General features: G+C 57.3%; 1 long non-coding RNA gene across 1 annotated transcript in view; it reads left to right on the top strand.

Moving 5' to 3' along the window:
- LOC134158384 (uncharacterized) overlaps positions 1-21,866 on the top strand; it is a 57,495-nt gene extending 35,629 nt beyond the window's left edge. Inside the window, exons 2-3 of the long non-coding RNA XR_009962746.1 lie at positions 21,133-21,281; positions 21,689-21,866. This is a non-coding gene — a long non-coding RNA (uncharacterized LOC134158384). The remainder of the gene's footprint in view (positions 1-21,132; positions 21,282-21,688) is intronic.
- Positions 21,867-22,162: the final 296 nt, after the last annotated feature.

Raw genomic sequence — 22,162 nt, forward strand, 5'->3', positions numbered from 1 at the left:
TGGGCTCCTGCAGGGCAGGCTGCAGACCACGCTGGTGTCCTCTCCGTAGGAGGTAGCGGTGCTCGGTGGGGACTGCACCCGGGTCATGGAATCACAGAGCCCCAGCCTGGTTTGGGTTGAAGGGACCTCAAAACCCATCCAGCTCCGACCCCTGCCACGGGCAGGGACCCCTTCCACTGGAGCAGCTTGCTCCAAGCCCCTGTGTCCAACCTGGCCTTGAACACTGCCAGGGATGGGGCAGCCACAGCTTCTCTGGGCACCCTGTGCCAGCGCCTCAGCACCCTCACAGGGAAGAGCTTCTGCCTCAGAGCTCAGCTCAGTCTCCCCTCGGGCAGGTCCAAGCCATTCCCCTCAGCCTGTCCCTACAGGCCCTCATGAAGAGTCCCTCTCCAGCATCCTTGTAGCCCCCTTCAGACCCTGGAAGCTGCCCTGAGGTCTTCCCGCAGGTTCTCTTCTCCAAGCCCCATGTTAAACATCTCCTGTCCCTTTCCCAGGGCCTGGCCGTAGGTTTTGGGTCTGAGGAACACCTGATGGTCAGTCAATTGCTGCAGTGCTGACTGACGTGAAGCACTGGTTGTACCCGCTGTCAGTGTGTGCATGTGTGACATTAGTGCCCAAGCTCCCAAACACGTAGGGTGTTAACACTGTATGTTCCTGGGTTCTGCCCGTTCTGCCAGCAGATGAACGTGTTAAAGTGTGTGGAAGGGAAAGCTGGGTCACGGGAAGAGGAGAGGGTTGGAGCCGCGCGTGTCTGACCCGCAGCACTGGTGCCTGGTGCTGCTGGATGCCCGTGTCGCTCAGCTGCCTGCCAGCGGGAGGCTTGGGGTGTTTGAGCTGCTTTTGGTGGCTGCTGCAGGACCCGAACCCAGCAACGCGAAGGCAGAGCCGGGTGCGGAGCAGGGAGGTTCCCGGTGAATGGTGGCTGCTTCCCATGGGAAACGCCTTGTTTCCAGCTCCTCCCGTGTCCCGGCTGCTGCGGGTGCCCCAGCCCTGCCTCGCCGGGGTCCTGCTGACCCTGTGCTGGTCCTGCCGGGCTTCCACCGGGCGGCGGGGTCGGGCTGGTGCTCAGCGCGTGTAATGATGTTGTTATGGAGCCGAGTGGAACCTGTGGGGCTCCCCGGGGCGGTGGGAGAGCAGCGGGAGGGAGGTGTGGGCAGCACAAAGCAGATGGAGCAGCTGACAGTGGAAGATGCTTTCAGTGGTGGCAGTCCTTGGCATGCGGGGACAAACGGGGATGCTGCTGTTCTCCAGCCTGGAGGAAATTTCAGAGCAGGAGCAAAGCTGCCAGTGACCGGGTGCCCAGCGCACCCCACAGCGTGCAGGTTTGTGGCCATTGCTGACCCGGCAGTGCCGCTTTACACAGCGATGGGGGTAACGGCAGCACAGGGAGCAGTGTGGGGTGGAACACGGAGCACGAGGTGGGAGCTACAAAACTGACTGCTCGGGCGGCTCTTCCTGTGCTGCAGCCCCCTGCCTGCCTGCGCGCATCAGGCAGGGCTGGGAGCATCGCTCCGTGAAGGTCTTGGTGCCCTGGGCAGAAAAGAGGCTTTGGGAAGAGGGCTCTGCGGGGCAGTCCGAGGCAAGGGGAAGACACGAGGAGCGGTGATGTGTTTGCGGTGTTACGGGAATCACGGTAAAGGGAACTGCACAAAGTGCAAACGCAGCGAGTTCAAATACAGCTTGGTTTGGGCCACACGGCTTTCTGGTCTGCCCGGGGAGGACCGCAGCAGCACAGCAGTGCTGCGGGTGCTTTCATGAGCCGTTCGTGCTGGGTGGCCAGGTGAGTGCCTGCTGACCGGGGCTGCGGGATTTGGAGCGTGAGCCAGGGCCTGGAGAGGGCAGGGTGCTCCCGACAGCGAGCAGGGGGACTCGAGGTCCTGAAAGCAAACTGGGAAGAGGAGGAGGGTGAATGAACTGAAAGCCTCTCAAAGGTAACGGGTGCTGCTGCTCATCCCCTCATGTCCTACCTGCTGAGGGTGACCAACAGCCTCATCATCCCATGTCCTACCTGCTGGAGGTCACTGACAGCCTTATCATCCCATGTCCTACCTGCTGGAGGTCACTGACAGCCTCATCCCCTCATGTCCTACCTGCTGGGGGTGATCAACAGCCTCATCATCCCATGTCCTACCTGCTGGGGGTCACTGACAACCTCATCCCCTCATGTCCTACGTGCTGGAGGTCACTGACAGCCTCATCCCCTCATGTCCTGCCTGCTGAGGGTGACCAACAGCCTCATCATCCCATGTCCTACCTGCTGGGGGTCACTGACAGCCTCATCATCCCATGTCCTACCTGCTGGAGGTCACTGACAGCCTCATCCCCTCATGTCCTACCTGCTGGGGGTCACTGACAGCCTCATCCTCTCATGTCCTACCTGCTGGGGGTCACTGACAGCTTCATCCCCTCATGTCCTACCTGCTGGGGGTCACTGACAGCCTCATCCCCTCATGTCCTACCTGCTGAGGGTGATCAACAGTCTCATCATCCCATGTCCTACCTGCTGAGGTTCACTGACAGCCTCACCCCCTCATGTCCTGCCTGCTGGGGGTCACTGACAGCCTCATCCCCTCATGTCCTCCTACTGGGGGTCACTGACAGCCTCATCCCCTCATGTCCTACCTGCTGGGGGTGATCAACAGTCTCATCATCCCATGTCCTACCTGCTGGGGGTCACTGACAGCCCCATCTCCTCATGTCCTACCTGCTGGGGGTCACTGACAGCTTCATCCCCTCATGTCCTACCTGCTGGAGGTCACTGACAGCCTCATCCCCTCATGTCCTCCTGCTGAGGGTCACTGACAGCTTTGGGGTTCACATGCAGCCTTGCACAGCGGGGTCGTGCTCAGCTCCCACACGAGCTGAATGAGGCGCCCTGGGCTTGTCTCGTGGGTGAGGAAATGGGCTGCAGGAGCCTCAGGTCGTCGCGCTGAGGCCATCCAGTGCTGACAGCAGGCTCGGAGGCACCATCAGCTGAGATGTCTCCTGGCCACTCCTTGGCTGCAGTAGCAGAGCCACCTTCCTTGAGCGGAGCGCTCCTGTGGGGTGTGTGTACCCTGCAGGAAAGGGGGAGTGGGGTGCAGGGAAGAGGCCACAGCCTAATCCCAGGTCCCTGCTGGACCTGGATGGGTGCTGGAGACCTCTGAAGAGCCAAGAGGAGCAGAGGAGTTTGTGTCCCCTTGCCTCCAAGGGGCCAGCTGTGAGGAGGCTGAAGCTGGATGGTGATGGGTGCCCACGTCCCAGCCCCGCCGTGCTGGGGCTGAGCCCCCAGTGCTGATGGAGGAGGAAGGTCTTTGCTGGAGAGAGGCAGTGCCCAGCCCGAAGCCTGGCGCCGGTGTTCCCACAGGGATTGCCCAGGGAGGCCGGGTGAGGCTGCGCAGTGCTGTGAGCAGTGGGGTGTATGGGGCGGGCAGCACTGGGCAGGATCTCAGCCCTGCAATCACCCCACGTCTGGGGGGGGGGGCTTGCAGCAGTGATCCGGCCCTGGGTGCGCAGCAGGACCCGCATCGCCTCTGAGAGCGTTACCATTCATTTTACCGGCCTCTTAAAAGATAAGGTTGAAAGAGTCCTGCGGTTGAGGGAGAAAATAAAGAGGCTCAGACACAGACCCGTGCACACATGGTAATTTCTAGTCTGGGCTTATCTTGTAGGAATTGTAAGATACTGAGTAGGAAATAAATCATAATGTCAGGACCAAATGCCATTTTCTTCCCTGTGTGATTTGCAGCATCCCAGTCCCAGATAGATTTCATTCCCTCTCATAGGATTCTCCCCTCTAATTGAATTATGCCCTGACTAGCAAATGGGATTCCTTCTTTGGGATACAAGGAAATTGCCATTTGATGAAACAATGCTTTACTGCTTCCTCACCTGCATGAGCATCCTTCAGGAGAACTACCCTGCAGATACCCTTGATGACAGGCTATGGCTCCTTTGGCCTCCAGCTTGATTTGCCACAGCAGTGCAGTGCTGTGGGAGCAGCGCAGTGCTGTAGGGACAGTGCAGTGTTGTGGGAGCAGTGCAGTGCTGCAGGGGCAGTGCAGTGTGTGGGAGCAGTGCAGTGCTGCAGGGACAGTGCAGTGTGTGGGAGCAGTGCAGTGCTGCAGGGGCAGTGCAGTGTGTGGGAGCAGTGCAGTGCTGCAGGGACAGTGCAGTGTGTGGGAGCAGTGCAGTGCTGCAGGGACAGTGCAGTGTGTGGGAGCAGTGCAGTGCTGCAGGGGCAGTGCAGTGCTGTGGGAGCGGTGCAGTGCTGCAGGGACAGTGCAGTGCTGCAGGGACAGTGCAGTGTGTGGGAGCAGTGCAGTGCTGCAGGGACAGTGCAGTGTTGTGGGAGCGGTGCAGTGCTGCAGGGGCAGTGCAGTGGTATGGGAGTGGTGCAGTGCTGCAGGGACAGTGCAGTGTTGTGGGAGCAGTGCAGTGCTGCAGGGACAGTGCAGTGTTGTGGGAGCAGTGCAGTGCTGCAGGGGCAGTGCAGTGGTGCAGGGACAGTTCAGTGTTGTGGGAGCAGTGCAGTGGTATGGGAGTGGTGCAGTGCTGCAGGGGCAGTGCTGCAGGGACAGTGCAGTGTTGTGGGAGCAGTGCAGTGCTGCAGGGGCAGTGCAGTGGTGCAGGGACAGTGCAGTGTTGTGGGAGCGGTGCAGTGTTGTGGGAGCAGTGCAGTGGTATGGGAGTGGTGCAGTGCTGCAGGGGCAGTGCAGTGGTGCAGGGACAGTGCAGTGTTGTGGGAGCGGTGCAGTGTTGTGGGAGCAGTGCAGTGGTATGGAAGTGGTGCAGTGCTGCAGGGGCAGTGCACTGCTGTGGGAGCGGTGCAGTGCTGTGGGACACTGCACAGTGGGTGCACTGGAACCATCCTCCACAAGTGCTGGCTGCTTTCTCAGCACTTCAGAAGAGGTTCGGTTCTATTTAATTAAACTGCTCATTGCTGCAGATGGGTGATGGCCAGGCGCTGCATCAGGACATGGCTTGGTGCACCACGGCTCAGGGTGGGGTGTTTAGGAGTAATCAGCGCTAGCACCCCCCAGGAGCCCCATTTCCTGATGAGTGACGAACTTCAGTAATCTGAAGTGACAAAGATGTTTCTGTGCTGCTGCCACCAGTGGAGTGGTGTTACAGCTATCACCATTCCAGATCTGGAGCATTGACTCTTGTCACCACAGCCATAGGCCTTGAGGTGCCTTCCCCCGGGGTTTGGTGTTAACTGGTGTTTGTCTTGAAGTCAGACTTCGCTTAAATCCCAGGTCTCTCAGTTGAGGGGAAATTGGGAGCTTTGTGTTCAGACCCCAGAGGGCAAGTGAGAGAACCCAACCTGAATCATCCCTGGCTGAGCTGCTGTGATGGGCTGGGAGAGGCTGATCCCAGAGCCCCGTGTCCTTGGGACCAGGCGTCTGGGGCCGTCTCTGCAGGAGGCATCGTGTTGTCAGCTCCTGGAGGTGCGGCAATGGGGGAGCCAAGGGAGGACACCGTTAGTGTCTGAGGAAGGGGGGCAGAGGTGGCAGCGGGTTCTGCTGGTGACAAAATCCGTGTCTGGCTGCGAGGTGGGGCGGTGGCAGCTGGTCCGGTCACAGAGCTGCCTTTTCCCATGCATTCACCGTGAGCAGCGACTGCTCCGTGCCGCTGTCATCAGGCTCCTGCTGCTTGCAGGGGTCACAGTAAAGGTGCCTCCCTGCATGGGCAGGGTGCTGCTGCTCTCCCCTTGCGTGGGGGTGGTTCCATAGCCCCGGAGCCCAACACTGCCCTCAGCTGTGGGAGCCCCGGGTCCGGCACCCACGTGAAGGGATCTGCGCGCATCCCTGTCTCCAGGGTGTGTGTGCCTCGTGTGGGGCTGCCCCTTCCATGTGGGTGGTGGGATGGCAGCTGCCCCCTAACTGCTGCTGCTCTAAGTGGTGAGGTGGAGTCGGTATTTAACACAAATGGTGCATTTACAAGTGCAAAATACAGACCCCAGCCTGGTTTGTGTTGAAGGGACCTTAAAGCTCCTCCAGCTCCAACCCCTGCCACGGGCAGGGACCCCTTCCACTGGAGCAGCTTGCTCCAAGCCCCTGTGTCCAACCTGGCCTTGAACACTGCCAGGGATGGGGCAGCCACAGCTTCTCTGGGCACCCTGTGCCAGCGCCTCAGCACCCTCACAGGGAAGAGCTTCTGTCTAAGAGCTCAGCTCAGTCTCCCCTCGGGCAGGTTCAAGCCATTCCCCTTGGCCTGTCCCTATAGGCCTTGTCCAAAGCCCCTCTCCACGTTCCTTGGTCCCCACAAGTTCTTTTCTGAGCTTTCTGCTCTGTGAGTGCATGTCTGAGCCTGGGCTGTTCTCGGGTATAGACAGACCCTGTGATGCTGCGTAACCAACCTGCTCTCCCGAGGCAGGTGCGTGCTGCTCATCTCAAACACAAAATCAGTCTTCGCTCCAGCAGGATGGGAACCAAAAGGAAGAAAGCATAAAAGTAATTCTGTAGCTCAGTAGCTGGTGCCGTTTATTAGTTTCACATCTCTTACAGAGCTAATTACAGCGCATCTCGTTAACTGCCCGGAGTGGGCTGGAGAGCAGCTTTCCTGCCGCTGGTGCCCATGCAGCCCTGGTGCCTCCACACCGGCAGGGACCATGAGGAAATCTTGCTGTCGCAAGGCAGCAGCCTCGGTGCTGATTCACGTGGTCCCGTTGGGTGCATGCTGATGTTTGGTGATGAACAGTTAGAGCTCTGCTTGCCCCGTTGGGTGAATTGTGTGTGCTCGGAGAGCAATCACCGCTTCCTTGAAGGCCAAACCGCCCCAGTCACACCAGGGTGGCACCGGGAATGAATGTGGGACTCTTGCCATCATCCCCCTGCTGCCTGTGGGATGCGCGGGTGTCGCTCGCAGCCTCCCTGCAGCCGTGCTCACGGGGAGGCCGAGGTGGCTGCTTCAGCCTCACCGCTGTTCTCTGCCCCCAAGGAGCCGCGTGGTGCATGTGAGATAGCGCAGTGCCAGGGGCAGGTTTTGATTGCTCCAGCTCAGCAAAGCCAACGGCTCCATGGGGTTGCCCACAATAAAACCTGTGTTTGCCAGTCCGGAAACAGCCTTTGGTGAGAGATTGGGCTTTTCTGGGGCTGGACCGTGAGCAGCAGCTCCAAGCAGCCGTGGAAGTGAGGAAATGATGTGTTTAGGCTGGGTAGGATTAGAGGAACGGCCTCTTTGCAGCCTGTGCTTTCACAGGAGTCCAGCACGCTTTCATTTGTGTTCCTTTGCCTTGACTAAAGCTCTGGTGCCTTTCTGTGCTGCTGGGGAAGGGCTGATCCCGGAGGACTGTTGTTTCCCTGCTGTGCACTGCATGTGCAATTTACAGCACGGACCTGATTTTCATATCTTCATCTGAGAGATGAATAAGCACGGTTTGCCTGGATGCACGTACCCTGCAATTAATCTCTGCAGCTAGTCTGAGATCAGTGGAGGCTCAGCACCTCAAAGTGGGACCTCTCCTTTTGATCCCAGAAGCCAGGTCCAAGCTCTGAGAACATTTAGGTCCCCACTGGTGTCAGTGGTGAGTGTGGGAGTATCTCCAAGGGTCTGGATCGCGAGCAGTGAGGAAATGGTTAGCAAGTGTGCTTGTTGCTGTACAAACACATCTGATGCTGTGGGCTGGAGCCCATGCACTGGGGCCAGGTTTCTGCAGCCAAGAGCGTGTGAGGATGGGGCTGGCACAGGAGCCCCCTTCATGGGAGGATGGCTTTGCAAGGAAGGCTTTGGGTGTCCGTGGCTCAATGCAGAGCTTGGCAAGGGGAGCCAGGGCTCAGGCTGCTCATCGGGCTCATTGGATGTGGCTGCTTGGTGATGACGCTGGGGTGCCTGAAGCGCCAGATGTGATGGGAGCAGGGGTCTGCTCCTCCAGGAGCCGGTGCCGCAGGAGCCTCGCTGAGCGCAGGAGCTTTGTAAGGACCGCGTCAGCTGGTGGCCAGTTACCAGCAGAGCTGTGTGTGCTGCCGGGCCCTTCCCCACTCCCACAGTATTCCCTTTTTCTCCCCTGGCTTTCATCTCCGCAGTCAGCCGGATACCAGCGCCGGAGCCATCTGCCCCCTCACTCTGGGAACTGCTGTCGCAGCTCCCCGTCCTTCACTGCGTCACACCCAGCCCTCCTTGCTCTTGCCTCACTGCTCCGTGGCTTCTCTGCCTCCCTTCATCCCTCATCCTGCTTTTCTCCCTTCTTGGCTGCTGGCCTCGCTCTTCAGGATCCTCTCCCTCCACTCCAGGCACCAGGGTCCTGTTGCTCCATCCCAGATTCTCCGCTTACCGACTGCCCAGCGGTCTCCATGCTGGTGGTGGTGGGATGGGCCAAAGGCATCGCTAGCTCTTTGGGGTTCATCTCCAGCTGACCTGTGTGCAGGTTTGTTGAGGCGAGATGCCTGCTCGTGCAGAGCAACATTGCTGTGAGAGCTCACCCCTGGGATGGCCCCAAGTGTGGGAGGCTGCAGTGGGGCGCATGGGGCAGGAGAGCACAGGATGTGGGGTGCGGGGGCACTTCATGGGTCACCTCCCAGTGGATACCCATTGATGAACAGAGCATGTGCTCCCTTCCAGGATAAACTGTGCCCCGCTTCCCACCACCAGCACAGAGCTAGAGCTTGTTTGCTGTGTTAAGGCAGGAAGGGAACTCGCCTGGAGGACACAGTGTGATGGAGTTACCAGCCCTGCTCTGCGCTGTGAGCCGCAGTGCTCCAAAGGCACTGTAACCGCTTTGCTTCTGATGAAGCTGGCTCATTGAGTCCTCCCTGAGGAAAGCTCAGTGGTGCTCTCTGCTTCCTTGTGCCAGCTCTGCCCATGGAAGGGGGAAATGAGCTTGCATTCCAAAGCTCTAGACCCAAACACCTTGCTGTGGGCTTCTGTGCATTGTCCAGAGCCGCAGAGTCTGGGCTCAACCTGGTCCTTGGGCGGTGGTACATAGGTGAGGTTCCAATGTGCCACGGCACCTCACCATATCATCAACATACCGTAATGGTGTGTTAATGGTACCACGGCGGCAGTGCTGCTGTGGGTACCTCACCTCCCCTCCCAGACTGGACATCCTGGCTCTCACTGACGGAAGGCCGGTGTTGACCTCTTCCAGACCATCCGTGCTGCCAGAAGCCTGCTTTCAGCCGGGGCAGTCTCCCTGCCCTGCGCTGCTCCCTAAGGGATGATGTGGCATCGTTTGTGTGAGCTCTGGCAGGAGCTGGTTGGGTTTCTAACAGGGTTCCTCCGAGGCCGTGTCTGGAGGTGCTCTGGGGATGGGCAGCGCGGAGCGATGCTGAGGAGGCATTTTTAGCTGATTTCCGGACAGGGGTCCAGAAGGGGTTTTGATCAAAGCTGTGCACTGAAAGTGGGGACAGTGTGGCAAACCTGTGTGGCTTGTGCTTGCCTGCAGGGGCTGCTGAGCACGGGCTGTGCCCCGCTGCTGTGGGGCGTACTCCTGGCAGAGCCGTGCCCAGGGAGAGGCTCCTCTGGGAGCCAGGGCAGCCGCATCCCTGCCTCGCCTCCGGCACCCAGCAGAGCAGGGCAATGGGAGCTCTGAGTGAAGGGCACTTTCTAATGGGAGCCTCGGAGCTGGGTCTGGGCTCCTTGGGTGAACCTTGCCTCAGGTGGGGTTCGCCACCAAATAACGATGGGTTTCACAGAGCCCCAGCCTGGTTTGGGTGGAAGGGACCTCAAAGCTCCTCCAGCTCCAACCCCTGCCAGGGCAGGGACCCCTTCCACTGGAGCAGCTTGCTCCAAGCCCCTGTGTCCAACCTGGCCTTGAACGCTGCCAGGGATGGGGCAGCCACAGCTTCTCTGGGCACCCTGTGCCAGCGCCTCAGCACCCTCACAGGGAGGAACTTTCGCCTTATCTCCAGCCTGAGCTTTCCTGTTTCAGTTTGAACCCGTTACCCCTTGTCCTGTCACTACAGTCCCTAATGAAGAGTCCCTCCCCAGCATCCCTATAGGCCCCCTTCAGATACTGGAAGGCTGCTAGGAGGTCTCCACGCAGCTTCTCTTCTGCTCAGTGTTCTCAGCCTGTCTCCACACAGGAGGTGCTCCAGCCCCTGAGCATCCTCGTGGCCTCCTCTGGACTTGTTCCAACAGTTCCATGTCCTTTTTATGTTGAGGACACCAGAACTGCACACAATGCTCCAGGTGAGGTCACACAAGAGCAGAGCAGAGGGGCAGGATCACCTCCTTGGACCTGCTGGTCACGCTCCTTTTGATGCAGCCCAGTTTTGGGGGCATTGGTCTTGCTGTGCCCAGTTACCCAGCTTTAACGTGGACCCTCTTGTTTCTCAGCAGCCTTGCTGCTTGAGATGATGTGTGGTCATCGCAGGATGCTTTATTCCCTGCATGCTCCCATCCCCTGCCTGCTCCCATTACCTCATGCTCCCATCTCCTGCACGGCACCCAGCCTGCAGTGCCAGCCAGACTCCAAGCTGTTGGTACCACAAAGCTGCCAGTGTAGCAGCAAAAAGTCTTTGCTTTTTGTATAGAAATCCTATCGGTATTTGGGGTTTTAGCGGAGTGAGGAGGGTTTTAATGAACCGAGCCTGTTGCGGTCACCCCGTATCCATGCTCCTCTGCACCTAACGGTGCTGCAGTAAAATAAAAGCAATCTCCAGTAAATGTCCCCTGGCACGTGTTTGCTGATAAACCCCCTTGGAGTGATGAAATCAAGTGTTAGGGAGCCTCAGAAGTGTCCACAAAGCGGGATCTGTCTCTTGAATTAATGCCAAGTCCCCTCCAACAGCTCTCGGGGTGGTTTGCAGAAGGCTGGAAAGCAGAGGGAGCAGCAGCAGCTTTGATGCTGCTTTTTCCTTGCAGGGCTCTGCAGCATCACAGCTTGGGGCTGGGTTAGACCTGCCTGACATTCCTGCTGCTGCTGGGGCAGAGCCAGGGGTGCACCAGGGCCGAGGTACCCACTCCTGTTAACGTCCTAGGAGCCCTTCAGGAATACAAAGGCAGGAATCTGTTGTTGCTGGGGCTGTTGACACCCCCAGGAACCCAAAGTTTGACATGGGCAGTCATGGTGAAGGAAGAGCGGTGCATGGGAATTTGCATTCAAGAGGGAGAAAAATGAGGGATTTGGGCGGAGAATAACGGATAGGTGCTGTGAATCCATTAAAATTGGGCTATAAAGGATACACGGCGAGGTTCTGGTGACAGACCAACAAAGCGTTTTCTTCCCCTTCATTGTTTCTACTGTCACAGGATCCTCACAATAGCGGATAGTTTAGCCTTGTACTCCGTGGTTCATTATCCATTATTCTATTTATTAATGCATTCTTGGGTCTTAGCGATGTGATAAACCATCCATGCTTTTCTTTTATGGTTTAATAGGATTCTTCTAAAGCCCCCTCCATGTTTACATAACCTTGCAGTTCACAGTTATCTATCATTCCTTTCCTCCTTTACTCGCTGAAGCCAAGGCAGGGAGGGGCGTGCACAGCGGCAGCCAGCTCCCCGTTCCTGCTCTTCCTAACAGGCACTTCCAGGACTCAGCCCCAGGGCGCATCCCGTGCAGAGCTGCCCCTCGGCGAGGCTGCGGGCTGGGCTGCACCCCCAGAGCGTGAGCAGCTCTGCTCTGGAGCCAGGCTGAGAGAGCTGGGCTGGGGCAGCCTGGGGAAGAGAAGGCTCCTGAAGGGGAGACCTGAGAGCAGCTCCAGTGCCTGAAGGGGCTGCAGGAAAGCTGGAGAGGGGCTTGGGACAAGGGATGGAGGGACAGGCCAAGGGGAATGGCTTGAACCTGCCCGAGGGGAGACTGAGCTGAGCTCTTAGGCAGAAGCTCTTCCCTGTGAGGGTGCTGAGGCGCTGGCACAGGGTGCCCAGAGAAGCTGTGGCTGCCCCATCCCTGGCAGTGCTCAAGGCCAGGTTGGACACAGGGGCTTGGAGCAAGCTGCTCCAGTGGAAGGGGTCCCTGCCCGTGGCAGGGGTTGGGGCTGGGGGAGCTTTAAGGTCCCTTCAACCCAAACCACTCTGGGGTTCTGTGACATCCAGCTCTTATGGCAGATGGGGTTTGGTGGTGCTGGGACATCTCCATCCCTCCATGAGAAGGTGATGAAGGCTGGTGAAGGTCTCAGGTCTGCAGCAGAGGGCTGGGGTCTCACCTGCAGAAGCCCCAGAGCTGTGCAGGTGCTAAGCTTGCCTTTGGTAGGGATAAACAGGAATTAGTTGGCTTGGTGCTTTCCCTGTGAAAGGGAGGAGGTTGGCTCCTCCAGTGATGTGCTGGCTCCCTGCGCTGGGGCACAAACCCCTGGTTTAGGTGCCAGAGCAGTATCCAGAGCTTCTTCCATCAGATACCCTTTGGAGAGCAGAGCAGCAGCATCGCTGCGGGGCCGCTCTCCATCAGAGGCAGAAAAATCATCTAAATATGACACCAAACCTTTATTAACAATACCATGGAGCTGGATGCGAGACCTCATTTATGATTTCATTCATAATCCCTTCAAAATGAGTTGGTACCAGTATGTGATAAGTGGATTATGTGTTAGGCCCAAGTAAAGCCAGACACAATTAGTGCTTTAATAAACCGGTTGTATGCATTACTAACAACTAAGTCATGAGGGAATTGGTGTATTTACAAACCCTAATTAGTAGTTTGTTACTGTGATACCAAATTTAAACAAATCTGTGGCATCACTGACCATCTGGGTTAGAAATCTCTGGTTTGAATTTAATTAGGAAATAGTTGTGACAGAAAATTGGTCCTTATTAGTAAGCTAACGATGAGCATCCCCTAATTGAAATGAAGAACTGTCTGTCAGGTCCGCGGAGCGTTCACATACAACAGAGACAATCAAGGAACGTTCTCTCACTTCGGAGTGTGGGAGCAGGGGGGATTGATTAAATACCCCCAAAATGCAAATGCCACAGCGAGGAATGCGCGTGATGAAAAGCCGGCAATTAGAGCGCTGTGTTCCTGGGCTTGGGGCTACAAATGGCTCTGAAGGAGGTGGCTGCAGCAGCACAAAGCCAGCCTGATTCTAGCACACATTTGTCATTTAGAAGGACATGGAGCTATTGGACCAGGTCCAGAGGAGGCCACGAGGATGCTCAGAGGCTGGAGCACCTCCTGTATGGAGCCAGGCTGAGAACATTGGGGCTGTTGAGCCTGGAGAAGAGAAGCTGCGTGGAGACCTCAGAGCAGCTTCCAGTATCTGAAGGGGGGCTACAAGGATGCTGGGGAGGGACTCTTCATTAGGGACTGTAGTGACAGGAGAAGGGGTGATGGGTTAAAACTGAAACAAGGGAGATTGAGATGAGCTCTTAGGCAGAAGCTCTTCCCTGTGAGGGTGCTGAGGCGCTGGCACAGGGTGCCCAGAGAAGCTGTGGCTGCCCCATCCCTGGCAGTGCTCAAGGCCAGGTTGGACACAGGGGCTTGGAGCAAGCTGCTCCAGTGGAAGGGGTCCGTGCCCCATGGCAGGGCTTGGAGCTGGAGGAGCTTTGAGGCCCAGCTCAAACCAGGCTGGGGCTCTGTGATTCTGTGACTTGGCCATGGCCAAGTAGTGTAGGGGCTGGAGCCCTCCTCATCGCGCCTGCACCAAGCAGTCTGTGGGCACTGAATGGGACCCTCATGGGGGTTAAGGTCTGGATCGTCTTCCACAAGCACACTCGGGTTAGGAGGGAGTGTCTCAGCCTTGCCATCAAAATACAGCTAGCTCCTTTAAAACACAGGCTGTGGGTCTTAATTAATTTTCCCTTCGTCCCTGTATGGCTCTCTGCAGGACTCTGGATATGAGGATTCCTGGGAAGCGTTCCGGATTAAAGACAACACACACTGGCAATAATAAACAACCCAATGGCTGCTGCTCCAGCATTACTTGATACTGAGAAACTCTTTATATATTGTAACAGACAATGAAGTTTCTGTAGAGGCTTTAAATCACTTAATGTTGAAAGGAATTCCCAGGCGGCTTTATCAGTCACTGTGTAAAATTGTTAGACATCTCCACCAGCTAATAAATTTGATTTGGGGTTTGTCTCGCTGGCATTTGCACAAATCCTCTGAGAACGATGGTTACTGTATTCCCATACAGTATTTGAATGCAGACTGGAACGGCCTCCAGCCCCCTCCTCGGGGAGGGGAAATAAAACTTTGCAGCAGAATATGAATGCCGGTTGTTTTTCTTTTTGAGCCGGCGCGTTATTATTTGAGGAGATGTAGTGCTGGGCAAAAGCGTTTATTTGTGGTTCAAATGTTTTATTGAGTAATAAAACTGGTGGAGATGGCTGCCACGTGCGGGGGTTTGTGCTGCTGGGATGGCAGGAGATGAGGGAGGAAGAGGTGCCCGACCGGCTCCTCTTTGCTGGGTGCTGTGGAGGAGCTAGGGGATGCTGGGGGCAGAGAGGCTGCACTGAGCCCTGCTGGGCATCGCCATGGGGGGGTCCTGGGGCTGCACTGGGCCCTGCTGGGCATCACCATGGGGAGGTCCTGGGGCTGCACTGAGCCCTGCTGGGCATCGCCATGGGGGGGTCCTGGGGCTGCACTGAGCCCTGCTGGGCATCGCCATGGGGGATGCTGGGGCTGCACTGAGCCCTGCTGGGCATCGCCATGGGGGGGTCCTGGGGCTGCACTGAGCCCTGCTGGGCATCGCCATGGGGTAGTGCTGGGGCTGCACTGAGCCCTGCTGGGCATCGCCATGGGGGGGTCCTGGGGCTGCACTGAGCCCTGCTGGGCATCGCCATGGGGGGGTCCTGGGGCTGCACTGAGCCCTGCTGGGCATCGCCATGGGGGAGTCCTGGGGCTGCACTGAGCCCTGCTGGGCATCGCCATGTTGGGGGCCTGGGGTACTGCTGGGAAAGAAAAGCCACGTTGTTTTGTGTCTCGTCCTCCCAGCACTCAGATTTGTCATGAATGACCCTTTCCATGCACGTTCCTGCTTCAGATGGGAGAGAAGCAGTGTTTTTAATGGAGAAAAGCCCCCTAAGCCCAGGGGAGCGCAGCTGAAGGCAATGCAGTGCTTGGGCTGCAGCACCCTGCACTGAGCCCCGAGATGTGACCCGGCCTCGCTGCCCATGCCAGCAATGCGGAGCGTGGACAAACTCGGAATAGAAAGTGTCTTTTCCCCCTCCGGGCTCACTGGAGCGGGGCTGGGGTTCAACAGTTCCTGCTTCCAGCCCTTGTTTTGCTGTTTCCTTGGGCCTGGCATCCCCCCAGGTCAGTGTCCCATGTGTGGAATGGGGCCAGCAGCAATTCTCCAGTCCGGGTTGGCCTTAGGCTTGGGGGTGCTTGTTAGAACCCCCGGGCAGAGCAGGCACTGTGCTTCCCTGCTGTACCCACAGCCCTTGGTGCTGGGAGGATGCTCCTGGGGCTGTCATGCGCAGTGGCTGTGCCTGTGAGACCGGTGCCAGCCGAGCAGGGACATGCCATGGCTGGGAGCAGCCCCCACACAGCAGGAAGGGCTTCCCCCAAGTTCCCAGGCAGGAGAACCCAGCAGACCCCAGAGGCTGATTTCTGTGATGCTCTGCTGTTTGTTTCTTTGCTGTGTGCACACCTTCACTGGAGGGATCCCAGGGGTAGGGAGGCTGCGTTCACTTGGTCTAAAGCCATCTGAGCTGTCCTGGCCTTCAATCTTCCCATGACAGTGCAGAGCAAGCCACGTGTGTACCTACAGCTGTGTGTGCCTGCAGCCATGTGTATCTATGGCCATGTACCTACAGCCGTGTGTATCTACAGCTGAGCGCACCTACAGCGATGTGTACCTACAGCCATGTGTATCTATGGCCATGTACCTGCAGCTGAGTGCACCTGCAGCTGAGTGCACCTACAGCTGAGTGCACCTACAGCCATGTGTACCTACAGCCGTGTGTATCTATGGCCATGTACCTACAGCCATGTGTACCTACAGCCGTGTGTATCTATGGCCATGTACCTACAGCCGTGTGTATCTACGGCCCTGTACCTACAGCCGTGTGTATCTACGGCCATGTACCTACAGCCATGTGTACCTACAGCTGAGCGCACCTACAGCCATGTGTACCTACATCCATGTGTATCTATGGCCATGTATCTACAGCCATGTGTACCTACAGCTGAGTGCACCTACAGCCATGTGTACCTACAGCTGTGTGTATCTATGGCCATGTACCTACAGCCGTGTGTATCTATGGCCATGTACCTACAGCCATGTGTACCTACAGCTGAGTGCACCTACAGCTGAGTGCACCTACAGCCATGTGTACCTACATCCATGTGTATCTATGGCCATGTACCTACAGCCATGTGTACCTACAGCTGAGTGCACCTACAGCTGAGTGCACCTACAGCCATGTGTACCTATAGCCGTGTGTATCTATGGCCATGTACCTACAGCCATGTGTGCCTGTGGCCACGTGTACCTATGGACGTTTGTGCCTGTAGCTTTGCTGCTGCCCTGGCAGAGGCTGCTCCTCGCTCCAGGACACGGTGACAGGCCCGGGGCACTGGTGTCACCTCGTCATTCCCTGCTGACAGGTCAGAGTGATGCTGATGGCTGCAGCGGGGGGGCCCGGCCGCCCCCCTCGGGAGGATGACAGCAGCCGTGCGCATGGAGTTAATGCCCTGGAAAACGGGCGCTGTGGAGCATGCAGAGCATCCCCGCGGAGCGGCGCGGGGCAGCAGAGCAGGGCAGCCCGGGCTAGGTGCACTCGAACCATCCCTATGGAACCCTATGGACGCGGTGTGTGGGGCTGAAATTCCACAGAGCTGGGTCCCAGCCCCACAGGGGTGACCTCCCACTGCCCTGCCAATTGTCCCCGTGTCGTGTGCTGCGGGGAGCTGAATCCCAGGTGTGTTTAGTGCTAACGAAGGGTCCAGCCACAGCTGCTGCCCAGGGAGTGTCAGTGGTTCTGTTGCGTCCATTCAGCATCAGTTTTAGCTCATCCCAAACCAGTGTTTGCTTCACAATTGCTCCAGCTGTGCCACAGAGGAGCCCGGTCTGTGGGGAAGGCAGCAGCCCTCCTGCATGCTGCCTCCCAGTACACCCCGTGATACCTGCAGGGAGGCCCCTGCCCTCCCCGCCAGCCCTGGTGCACAGCCCGGCTCTCCCGTGTGCTCATTCCCAATCCTTTAATGCTATTTGCACACCCTTGAGCATGCTTCTGCTTCTCTAAGAAGGCACCTTAGGGTCTGGATGCCCGATAGGAGTTACCTCAAGTGGGAGCAGGATTCTTGTCGGACCCAGGAGTTGTGGGGTTGTTCTTTTTCCTGGAGTGCACTGCCATAAAACACTGCTCGAGGCTGTTCCTAGGTGGGCTTTGGATGTTTGTTTTGAGCTGTGATAGCCTGAAGCGAGTATTTGTCTGTAGGGCATGTCATCTGTAGAGAGTCCAGAGGAGGCCATGGAGATGCTGCGAGGGCTGGAGCAGCTCTGCTCTGGAGCCAGGCTGAGAGAGCTGGGCTGGGGCAGCCTGGAGAAGAGAAGGCTCCTGAAGGGGAGACCTGAGAGCAGCTCCAGTGCCTGAAGGGGCTGCAGGAAAGCTGGAGAGGGGCTTGGGACAAGGGATGGAGGGACAGGCCAAGGGGAATGGCTTGAACCTGCCCGAGGGGAGGCTGAGATGAGCTCTTAGGCAGAAACTCTTCCCTGTGAGGGTGCTGAGGCGCTGGCACAGGGTGCCCAGAGAAGCTGTGGCTGCCCCATCCCTGGCAGTGTTCAAGGCCAGGTTGGACACAGGGGCTTGGAGCAAGCTGCTCCAGTGGAAGGGGTCCCTGCCCGTGGCAGGGGTTGGAGCTGGAGGAGCTTTAAGGTCCCTTCCAACACAAACCAGGCTGGGGTTCTGTGATAAAATGGTCTGAGATGCACAACTATCAGTGATGTGGGGTGTGCCACCGCAGCCAGCTGTCCTTGGTGGGTTTTCCTTCTTCCTTTCAGAACATTCACCTAAAGGAGCGGTCTGAAGCGGTTTCCTCAGTGGGCACCTGAGGGATGTGCCTTGGCCCTGTGTGTGCCCAGCAAGGACACGAGGTAGCCGGAGGGCACGTCCTGGCACCGCAGGGGCATCACCGCGGCCGTGGCCACCGGCGGGCGCAGGGACCCGCGGCTCTGCAGGGAGATGAATGGTTTCGCAGGCTGCCCTCCCGCCTGTCATTAGTCCTTGCTCTGGGAAGGCTTCGCAATTCCTACGTGGTAAATTATGTGCCATTCCTCAAAAAAGTGGGTTAAATAAATGGGCCTCGAGCATGCCTCGCTCTGCTCTGGGCTGTGCCGTATTGATCCGGACATATTTCCCTGCCGGCAGCAATCAATTCCTGCGCGGATGGGCAGGACAGAATCCTTTCAGGCAAACTTTGTCATTAATTCGCCTCTCGGCGGCGGTGGCTGGGGCCGGGCGCGGTGCGCTCCGCGGCTGCGGGCGGCATCTCCTGGGGCGGCCGGAGCGGGGGGTAATGAATGCGCCGTGTTTGCTCGTCCTCCCGGAGTCACTTATTACCGCTAATTGGGAGGGACAGTTCAAACAGGCGCACAGGAGCCTGGGCTGGGAGCGTGACATGGGTTTAAAGCAGCGCCCGGGGAGCCCCGCGCCGCCCGGCCCCGGCTGCGTCCTGCGCGGCTCCAGGGCCGCATCCTGCCCGTGCGGGACCCCCTTGGCGCCCGGGCCCCGGGAAGCCGGCAGGATGAGGCGTCTCAGACGGAGCCGCTCTGTGCGGGAGGAGCCGGGAGCCACCGGCCCAGGGACGGGGAGGGCACACGCGGGTGCAGGGATGTGATGAGCGTTAACGCGCTGGGCATCACCTGGGCCAGCTCCCTTAAAGAGCGCCTTGGGACTGCGGTCTGGCTGGTGCTGGGGAGGGCTCTGTGCCTTTGTGCCTCCACAGAACCACAGAACCAGAGTGGTTTGTGTTGAAGGGACCTTAAAGCTCCTCCAGCTCCAAGCCCTGCCACGGGCAGGGACCCCTTCCACTGGAGCAGCTTGCTCCAAGCCCCTGTGTCCAACCTGCCCTTGAACACTGCCAGGGATGGGGCAGCCACAGCTTCTCTGGGCACCCTGTGCCAGCGCCTCAGCACCCTCCCAGGGAAGAGCTTCTGCCTCAGAGCTCATCTCAGTCTCCCCTCGGGCAGGTTCAAGCCATTCCCCTTGGCCTTTCTTGTTCTTCTAGGGCTGCAGGTCAGGGCAGACAAGGCTCCCCCTGCCCTTCTGCAGGAACATCTCCCTGCCGAGCACAAACAGATCTCATCTTCCCGAGTTGCTTTCAAGTGTTCTCCTCCAAGCTCGTGTTCTTTCATTTATTGCTGCTTTCCCCAATTAAAACCCTTTGGATTAGTCCCCTGCAAGCCGAGTGCTTCTTGCAGCTGTTTAAATTCCATTTCTATGGCAGGATCGATCCATTCCACTCATTTTTAAGAGATTTTTATTTAATGTTACTTGGGAAAAATGGCTTAGCATAAATGTTGTAGACATAAGAGCAGGGGGCGGGGAGAGGATGGAGCTGAGGAGGCTTCCAGCATGCGGGAGGAAGGACTGAGAGGCTGGTGGAGGCAACTTGGTCCCCTGCTCGCCCTCAGTTTGGGAAATAGGGTCTGGTTTGTGTCACATTCCCAGTTTCCAGTTTGCCCCTTTTCCCTGCTCCTTAATACAAACCTGGGGGTTGCCAAGTGCAGACGAAAAGCTTGGGTGCTCTTCCAGTGAGTAATTCCTCTCCCTTTAAACACCCCCCAAACCTCCACGTCTCCTGTTTGTAATGCAGGAGACAGACACCATGTGCATCTGCAGCCGGTTTTAAGCAGGCGTTGGAGGCGTATTGTGCACACGTTGTCACTGAAGAGGATAAACCCCGGGACACAGCCTTCATCTGCAGCGCGAGCACCCACCGCGAGCGCGCCGGCAGAACACGCTCCATGTGTGGCTGGAATTCTAAGCGTGAGAGCCAGAACCACCGTCAAAGGCCGCTCTGATCCAGCAGCCAACAAGGGAAATTTCTTCTTTCGCATGTGTGGCGCTGATAAATCGAGTTTGTTTTGCAGCCTATTCTGTTTTACATTTCCTGTGTCATAACAGAATGAATTTGTTGTTCATTGATACCTTAATATATAGGTTGTTGGGAGGGTTCTTTTTTTTTCCCCCAAGGAGGAAAACAATGACCCCTTCACGCCGCATGAATGGGCCCATTTATCCTCCCTCTCCTCCGGAAGTCATTTATTTCTCCCCAAGACAGCTGCAGGGTCTGTTTGTGCAGGAGGCAAAGCCCCAGCCCTTCCTCATCCCCATCCCTGTGCCCAGTGCCCACACTCCCAGTGGTGCTGTTGGAAGGGTCTGGTATGGAACCGGTGCTCTGTGTGTCACTGGTGACCCTTTTGGAAGGGTCTGGTATGGAACCGGTGCTCTGTGTGTCACTGGTGACCCTTCTGGAAGGGTCCGGTATGGAACCAGTGCTCTGTGTGTCAGTGGTGACCCTTCTGGAAGGGTCTGGTATGGAACCGGGGCTCTGTGTGTCACTGGTGACCCTTCTGGAAGGGTCCGGTATGGAACCGGTGCTCTGGGTGTCACTGGTGACCCTTCTGGAAGGGTCTGGTATGGAACCGGTGCTCTGGGTGTCACTGGTGACCCTTTTGGAAGGGTCTGGTATGGAACCGGTGCTCTGGGTGTCACTGGTGACCCTTCTGGAGGGGTCTGGTATGGAACCGGTGCTCTGTGTGTCACTGGTGACCCTTCTGGAAGGGTCTGGTATGGAACCGGTGCTCTGGGTGTCACTGGTGACCCTTCTGGAAGGGTCTGGTATGGAACCGGTGCTCTGGGTGTCACTGGTGACCCTTCTGGAAGGGTCTGGTATGGAACCGGTGCTCTGGGTGTCAGTGGTGACTCTGCTCTGCTCGGTGAAACATCACTGATGCCCCCGACTGTTCACCTCAGTTCCTCTTCCTGTACCATGAACCAGTTCTGATCAACAGCACTTTAATGAATAGACATGCTTTCACAGATGATGCTCCTCGTTGTAACTTAGCAGTAACTAAGGTCCCTGTGGTGGGTCCCTGGGATATTTTCCCTTTATTAAAGAAGGAAGGGGATGACTCCCTGAGCAGACAGCAGTGTTGATCTGCTGTAGCCTAGGCCAAAAAAGCCTAGGACAACAAAGCCAGGAGCTCATGCCATGGGCTGTGCATTTGGTCAAAATCAACAACTAACATCTCCTGCCTCCCCCCAAAACTTCCAGACACCCCAAAGCAACTTCCTAAGAGGAATGCTGTGTTTTTGCAGGCTCGTGGGATGCCCAGTGGGTGATGCTCCGCAGCCATGTAAACAGGAGTGGGAGGAACTCATGTTCCCGTGTGTCGGATGCAGCAAGGCATCTTCTGGCCTCTTTAGAGATATCAGAAGCATCCCTCCTGTCACTCCAGCTTGTCAAGGTAAGAAATGCTAAAATAGACTTATTAAAGCATGGGAATGAAGAAGGAAACCCTCCACAGATGTGAGGCTGTCAGCTGCGGATCCATAGCTGGCAAAGTGCACGGTATCTGCTGGCTGGAGATGCCCCCCCGTGGCTCTCCCATCGGAGCAGCATGCTTCAGCGCGGGTTTAACTTCCCCTGAATCCCTGTGGAAGGGATGCGTATGCTAAGCATTGAGCTGAATCAAGACTTAATTCCCTCCGTGTAAAAGCCTGTAGATCACCCAGAGCCCAGTCAAACACTCCTCCTTTCCCACATTTCCCCTAGGCACCCAGAAGAAAACCCAGAAAACTGACAGATCTGGGGTTGTGTTGCCAAATTCCTAGGAAATCCATCTCCTGTTGTGTTTTCCTTCCTGTCCACCAGTCAGGGCACAGCACCACATCTCCCCCACCCCAGGCGGGGGCTGTGGACTCCTGCTGCTTTCAGGGACCAGAACAAGGATGCTCTTCTCCATGGGCAGAGCAGCCCCGTGGCATCATGGTCTGGGGCTGCATCCACCACCCTCTGTGGTCCAGGGGCACTGTCCACTACCCTTTGTGGTCCAGGGGCACTGTCCACTACCCTCTGTGGTCCAGGGGCACTGTCCACTACCCTTTGTGGTCCAGGGGCACTATCCAGTACCCTTTGTGGTTCAGGGATTCTTCCATCACCCTCTGTGGCCCAGCGGCTGCATCCACCATTCTCTGCAGTCCAGGGAATACATCCACCACCCTTTGTGGTCCAGGGGCACTATCCAGTACCCTTTGTGGTTCAGGGATTCTTCCATCACCCTCTGTGGTTCAGCGGCTGCATCCACCATTCTCTGCGGTCTAGGGAATACATCCAGCACCCTCTGTG

The sequence above is a fragment of the Pezoporus occidentalis genome, unplaced genomic scaffold (genome assembly GCF_034315485.1).
Source record: "Pezoporus occidentalis ecotype Australia unplaced genomic scaffold, CSIRO_AGI_Poc_V1 ctg10, whole genome shotgun sequence".
In the NCBI taxonomy this organism is placed as follows: domain Eukaryota; kingdom Metazoa; phylum Chordata; class Aves; order Psittaciformes; family Psittacidae; genus Pezoporus; species Pezoporus occidentalis.